At 39.3% G+C, this 7672-nt stretch overlaps 1 protein-coding gene across 1 annotated transcript in view; it reads left to right on the top strand.

Moving 5' to 3' along the window:
• Window positions 1-276: 276 nt before the first annotated feature.
• The window catches only part of PPM1D (protein phosphatase, Mg2+/Mn2+ dependent 1D), a 36397-nt gene continuing 29001 nt past the window's right edge, over window positions 277-7672 (top strand). Inside the window, exon 1 of the mRNA XM_026071351.1 lies at window positions 277-362. The gene's annotated coding sequence lies outside the window, so the exon portion shown is untranslated. The remainder of the gene's footprint in view (window positions 363-7672) is intronic.

Below are 7672 nucleotides of genomic sequence, written 5' to 3'. Positions count from 1 at the left end.
GGAGGGGGTCGGTCCGCGGAGGGATGCGTGTGTGCGTGTGCGCCTGAGGCGGGAGGAGAACCGCGGGGAATGAGGGATTATGGGGGTATATCGCGGGAGGGGTGAGAGGAAATGGCGGGGGGAGGGGAGGGAGGGAGGTGATTTCAGGTGGCGGCGATAGGGCGGGAGATATCGCGATAGGGCGGCTCCGCGGGTGTCTCCCGGCCTCCAGGGGAGGCTGCAGCCGCGGCGAGGGGTTGTTTGTGCCCGGCTGCCCTGAAGGGAGGTGGGGGGGGTCCCGGCCCCCCCCCCGCGCCGCCAAGCGCCCCCGTCACGCGCGGAGCCCCGACGTTAATATTTAAAAATAACCGCCCTTTCCTGAGGTAAATTAACCCCGCGACCCCCCTTCTCCGGCCCCGCGGAAATGGCGCTGTATTTTGTCAGTGTCTCATTAGCGTTATCACGCTGTTTCGAGGCGCGTTTTTCTTCCTAATTTGCTCTCCGCGTGGGGCTTGCACACAGCGCTGGGGACCGTTCGGGCCGTTTCCCCGCCGCAGCCGGCAGGTTTTTAAGCTGAGGCAAATAAGGGCGGTTTGGTCTCAGACTCGCGCCGAGGAACCAGTGATTTAGCCGGAGATCTACGCTGCTTGGGGCAGGTTTGGAAGCACCCTGAGCTAATGTGACTCCCATTTGGCTGCTCTAACACATGGCCCTGAAGAAAACTTCTGTTCTGAGTTAAATATTCCGCATTTATCAAGCTTGTTGTCACAACCATCTATTAAAAAAAAAAAAAAAAACACGACACACACACATCTCTAGACCTGTAACTATGCTAGGAGATATTTTTCCTTCTGTCAAGTTTTACTTGGGCTTGCTTAGCTAATTCAGGACTGCTACTATGACTTACAGTTTGTTCTTTTCAAATTATTTTTGAATTTATGGGAGGCAGCGCTTCCCTCCATTTCACTTTGGGGGCTGCTTTTAATAACCCTAAAGGTGTTGTGGCTGCTGCCCTCCCCCCATCTTGTGAGAGGATGTTATTCTTTGTCCTTTACTTGCAGAAGGAAATGTTGTGGGGTGGAAGGAGTGAATGTGAAGCCGTGGAAGGTTGCTTTGTCCTCTTCTTCCTTTTGTTTTTGCCTATCAGTGGCTTCAATTTTTTATTTTCCAAGTTTGAGTGTATGTGTGTGGGTGTTTTTTTATTTTTATTTTTCAGTTGAGGAAAGACAGCTGGTTTATGTTGGCAATTAGCCCCCCAAGAGATAGAGGCTATTTACCTCAGTTATTTACTACAAAGCTGGTTTGGAAAACTTAGAGTTGGAGGCCTATCAGGAGGGGACAAATAAAGGCAGCTTTGCAGTGTATGAAGGAAAAAAATATACATAGTACCAGGAAACTGATAATTCTTGAAACTTATGATGTTCTTTATTTTGCTTTAAAATAAAACATCTAATCAGATTTCTCAAAATACGAGCAATAGCTATATTTAAGGTAAACACGTTTTTCAAGACAATGTTGTGACAATGGACCTCAGCCTTTTGTAAGGTTACTATGTCTTGAAAAGCTAGCCAGAATGCACCTTTTACTGTCTTGTCATTTTTTGGTAGACAGAAGACTAGTGTGAATTCTCAAGGGGAAGTAATAAACATCACTGTGAAAGAAGGACATGGTAGAAACCCTCTCTGGAATATATTATTACGTATTCAGTCCATGATTCATTCTGATAGAGCCTGAGGAATAATCTTTATGGCTAAAGTGATTCAATCTCTAGGTAGAGATAAAATTTAGATATGGCAGCTTTTGTTATTTATTAGTACTGCGTGTTTTAATATCTTTATGTATTGAGCAACTCAGTGTCCTTCTATTGTAAGTGCATGTTTTGTTCTTAAAAGCATTCTTATTAGAGACTTAGTGTAGTCCTTAATTCAGTGTATGTGTTTAATGTTGCAATAATAGATATCCATTTAAAGAAATATGTAGTTAGTAGCCTACTACTTATAAAAGTCTGTTATCTTAAATCATTGGTCAATTTTCCAAATACTTTTAAACTTATAAGGTATCTTCATATCATTTTAGAGATTTACTCCCTTATGCTCTACTACTAACTTATTAGCAATATGTCCCCATTCAATGATGTCCCCTTCACATCCATAAATTATTTTAATGCAATTGCTCATTAATAGTTGCAGATGTTAGAAAATTTTTCTGACTCCAGTACTTGTTGGCAGAGGTTCTGATGGATATTTTTATCTTTGTTGATATCTTTCTCTTTTCTTTTGCCTTTTTTATATAGGGAAACATTTAAAGGACTTTTACAAATACTGTCTGTGTCTGAAAGCAAAATGGTAATGTATGTTGTTTAGGCAAAAGCATTCAGTCTGTCTTTTGTAATCTTAGCTTTTGAAGATGCATCTGGGTATCTGAACAACTCACATGTAAAGCGTATGGAGTGCAAGGGGTCTGTACATCTGTGTATCATTTTAATGGATGAAGGATACAGACAAGCCTAATAATGGGTAAATGTATATATAAAGAAAATCTAATCATAGTCTTCTATTATGAAAACTGTCCCTGGAGATCAAACGAGCTCTTGATTGTCAAAGTTTCCTCTGTTGAATAAGTTCATATAGAATAGATTTTACATCTTCAAAGAAAGATGGTTGTGTAATTTCAATAGAATGTCGCTGGAGCCTGATGTTTTTCTGCACCACGTTACAAAAACTTCCCCAGTACCCTTAAGAAAAATCCCAACCAGATATAGGTACCAAGTTAGTAGTTCTGGATAACAATGAATTGCTGAAATTCACCTCTGCTAGTGGAGCTTGTTCATGTGAACATTTCCAAGCCTGTATCTGAAACCATGGTTTCATGACTAAAAAGTCATTCTGTCTGCAAGCTGCTACAAGAAGTAGCAGTGTTGTTTTTGCTTCACACGGGCTCTAACAATTTTTGATTCTGTGGGTAGTCTGGAAACTGAAAACTTGCTTTGGGGGGTTTTGTGTGTGTGCAGACTTATGTTTCAACCAAATTAGGAGCTGTAACTTGTTAGAGTTTACATAAGAAGCAGCAGAATTGCCGCTGCTGCTGCTTTTTTTTTTTTTTAACCAGTGTTAGTTTTAGATTAGCCTAAACCAACCCTAGTTTCATCTGACTCATTTTTATCTGAAATTAATTAGAAAGCATTCACATAACAAGCATTATTGGTAGACAGATATAGATGCTGATTTTTGTCACAAAGGTGGTGATAAGTGTGGGTGCTTTATTGACCCAGTGAGGAACTGAGATGTGATGTCTGTCTGCAGATGCTCTGCCTTTGACATGACTATCTCAAATCATTTTGTAAATGTGCTGTAATTAGAATAACTCCTGCAATTATTATATTGTCTCTGAGTCAAAAAGATAAGCCATGAAATATAGTTTGAGAGGCAAAATAGGTGAAAAGTACTATTTAAATACTGTGTCTGTTTTGTGGGAACATAATTCTAGCATGGATGAATGATAAATCTGTTTTATATCCTTCCAATGCAAGATTGTTGTTTGCATGTTTTCATTAAAGATAAGGTACTTTGTCTAATAGCAAAAATTTGTTTGTGAAATTAATATGTTCACACAGATGAATCTCAGTATGTATATAGTTGGAGATTCAAACTAAATCATCAATGGAAAAATAATTTCTTAGAAGTTTTAGGCTACAATCTAGCATAGCCTAGGCTTCTCAGATGAGACCAGTGGTTCTCATTTTGTCATGGTTTAAATGTGAGCTCTTATTTTTGTGAACGGCTCTATTTTTTAATTACTATAACTGGACATACTTAGTCCTTCACTTTTAGTGAAAAAAGTTTCTAAGAACACAACAAAAAACCCTGCTGAATTTCCCTGCAATATGCTTATTTCGAAGTGGGAAGGAAGTGAACTGACATGGATAACATATGAACCTTCTATATCTCCTTGATGTGGATATTAAAGGAACCTTGAAAATAGTTTATGGGCAAGTTGTTGGAGGCTTCTAATTTTAAATTCCTAACAGGAAATCATTAAACTGTAGAGAAGCCAACATAACAGACTGTTGCTCTAAAACAAGAGCTAAATGGAGAGCATTCACATGAACTTGTCAGACTTTTTTATTGCTGATATTTCTTTCATATTTACTGCAACACAGATAAATACATCTTAATTTCTATATTCTTCATCTGCATCAGTTCTGCGATAACATTTTGGAAGAAATGTTAAAGCAATACTGCTATGGACATACCTTAGGGAATGTGAAAAAAACTGAGATTGTGCTCCAAAGGGCTCCAACTTAATACTCCAGAGGGGATTAAGTCCTTGTGTGGTCAGGCCCTGCACTCCTTCATTGGCTAGGGAAAAACCTTAAAAATGCAGATACTGTTCAGTTTGATTTTCTTCTTTTTACATGAGTTTCTCATGTTTTGTCTGAGGCTATTATACTAAGATGATGACACATTCCACATAGGTTATGCAAGAGCCATAAGAGGGATAATAACCTTGGGTCACTATCAGCTTGGCTTGTTGAAGCTTACTTAGGGGCAGAAGGAAGGAGAAAGACTGGAGTGGCTGTGAGCAATTAAGACAGGAGGATAGTCACCAAAGCCAGCTGAGGTGCTTTGCAGATGAGGGAGGCTTTAGGAATATGCTTTGCCAAAATCAGATGGGCAGTGTTGCTTTCTGCTGTTCTGTGATAAGTTTTTGCCCAGGTTATGAGCATTTTATGTATCTAAGCTATTAATAATTTTGTATTATTCATCTGTCAGGCAAAGTAATCGTGGCTTCCACAATGTTGTGTAACTTTAAGTAAAACATGCTACTAGAAAAGAGAGGGCAGGATGCTGGCCACCCAGCACTGACTTGTGATGCAGAATTACGATGTACTTCTACGTACCTGCGTCAGTTCTTTTTGTCTGATGCAGCTGGGAGAAAGGAATACTGCAGTAAAAAATGCTAGTACTTGTATGAGCCTTCTTCCCTGCCAGTCCTGCCTGAGTGTAGACCTTTAAAATGTTTGATTGCAATTTCATAGGAAGTGTCATTTGAAGAGCAATAGGGTGTTTTGGTGCACACTGTTTTCTCTTGGTTCTTCTGCCTCAGCTACAGTGTGCCTCTCTTTTCTCCAGTATTTGAGCTCTGGGTATGTGACCTTGTGCACTGTGTTCCCCTCCGCCCGTTTCTTTTCTTCTTTTTGCTTTTCAGTCTTTGAGCCTGTGGAAGGGTAATCCTCAAAGATACCCTGACGAGTTCACTGATGGTTACATAATGTGTTAGTGAACATCAAAAAGTAACTTATGGAAGTTGTGACACTTATCTTCTGATGCCAGCCAACCCAACCCATTCATCTGTGTTAAAACTACAGCTGCCTAATTTATTTTAGTACTTTAACAACTTTTGGCTAAAGGTGGGATAATTCTTTTTTCAAAATAGAGCTGGTTTATGTTAGCATAAGCCTACTCCAGAATTACTTAAACTACACTAAAATAAAAAAGTCAAGTTTTAGCCACAAAAGAAATTGTGCTACTTTAATTTTAAGAAATGACTTTTGAATTAATTGAACCAGGCCAAACAATAAAAATCCCCATGCAGCCATTCTGCAATGATTTATTTCAGTTTTTGCTTAAATCTGTTAGCCAAAATGAGAATAAGCTACCATCAAGGTCAAGTAAGTATCCGATTATATTAGTTCAGAAACATTTTACATTAAACGATTGCAACTCTTCTCATATAAAAAAGCTTTTAATTTTGATGAGCTACTTACCCTAACTTCAGAATCTTGTGTCTGTGAAACAGCTGAGGGGAGCAGGGGGAGTTTCTGCTGAGCACTTGATTCCTTTACATATAAAAATAAGGAAAACACTCCCCATATTTGTGTATTAGAGAGAGATGCATGGAAAAATGCTAAATTGCCTTTGAATTATTGCGTATTACTTCTGTCTTGAAGTGTGGAAACTGCTGTGGTACTCTCTGTCAAACTTCTTCGTCTTTATTAAAAGTCTTTCTCCCTGCATCTTCACAATTTTTGCGTGCATGTTCATGTTTCTGCAAGTGTCTGGTTTAGTTGAATCCAATTTTCTTGTGAGCTAAAGGAATTCAAGAGGAAATTAGCAGTAAGAATGTTCTGCTTGCTGGATGGTCTGCTGCAGTTGTGTGCCCAGTAAATCTTAAAACACTGTATTTTTGAAAATGTAACTGTTGCTTGCGAAAACACCTTTAATCTATTGTAACTTGATTAAATCTATGAATGTATCTGTCGCTTATATATGGTACTATTGTCTTGATTGTAAAAGTTAGTATTAACAGATAGAAATTAAGTGTTTTATTCCATTCAAAAATGCAAACCCAACACTTGGATGTAAAAAGGAGAAAAAGAAATACCTTGGAATTTGAACAGTGGTTTTTATGATAACAAATCATTTTTCTCCTTGATTTTTTTCCTTATTTTTAACTTCTTCACAAATATTAAACTATCTAGAATATGTTTACATAAAGCACATGAGTGGGAGCTGATGTTTTTAATTCTGTTCCTGGAGTAGTCTATGATTTTCCACTCTAAACTGTTTAGGAAAGTATTACCTATATTGAAAGATAATCCTTACATAATAACCTGTCTGCCTAAATTTATTCCCTTATGAAATAGGGCTATAGAAATTTTCAGAAGTACTAGCGAGACTTCAGTTGTCCCTGTGAGGAAATAGATCTGACAATATTGTTCTGTCATTTTCTTGTCAGTTGTTTCAAGTCAGTTACATTGTTTTCTGGCTACATTGTAGTAACAAAAAAAAATTAAAAAAAATCTACTCTCCCCTCCGCACTCTGCTGTCATCAGCAGTGGATCTCTTGCAGACTTGGCGATGGACAGGGCATGCTTTGTAGGTGTCCTTAATTGGAAGGGAAATAGAGATACGTTGTGGGTTTTTTGGATTGTATTAGTCTTAGCTCATTTGTATTAGCTCAAATCAGTCTTTGTGTCCTTTATGCATCTTTATGAAGTATACATTTCATTGTATATGTGGCAAATGTGCCTATAAAATCTTGTCTGAAGCTTAACGGACAGATTTTGAAGGCAGCATTTCTCTATTATGTATTTGGCTGTTGATCTTGCAATTGATCTGATGGTGTATTTCTGCCTGTAAAATAGGGAGGGATAGTTATCTCGTTGGATCAGTGCGGATTAATTCATTAATGTTTGTAGCAGGTCTTCAGATCACTGCGTGCTCTAGAAATCCAAAGCCCCGTAGATATATTACTTATTTTTAAATGCTATTGACTTTAATTTGGTTAATGGAAGGAAACCCGAAGTACTTGTAGTACTTAAGCCAGGCAATTATCTCCATTTTCCTGACAGTGGGAATATTTTTGCAAAATTCAGTAACTGTTTTGGCTGTTAAGAGCTTGTAGCAGAAAAGGGCTCTGGGCGTGAGTGGTAGTTGAGTAACAAATACAGCAGTATCTAGAATTTACAGAAGCGAAACGCACAGAGCCCTCCTCTGCCCAGGGCGCGTCTTTCGCGGAGTTTTACGGTCGCGAGCGTAAACAGCGCATCAGCCCGCCTGGCTGTGCTGCGGGACCTGTAATTCCAGGGAAATCCCCGCGGGGAATCCTTACGGGCCAGCCCAGGGGAGGAAAGCCGGGCTTCAGGGGGCGGCGGGCGGCCCCTCGCCGGGGGTTCGCCGGCGGCGGCGCG

This window comes from Apteryx rowi, unplaced genomic scaffold (assembly GCF_003343035.1).
Source record: "Apteryx rowi isolate R43461 unplaced genomic scaffold, aptRow1 scaffold_324, whole genome shotgun sequence".
Lineage (NCBI taxonomy): Eukaryota > Metazoa > Chordata > Aves > Apterygiformes > Apterygidae > Apteryx > Apteryx rowi.
Note: the sequence above shows the minus strand (reverse complement) of the source record. Positions and strands in the feature narration are given on the sequence as shown.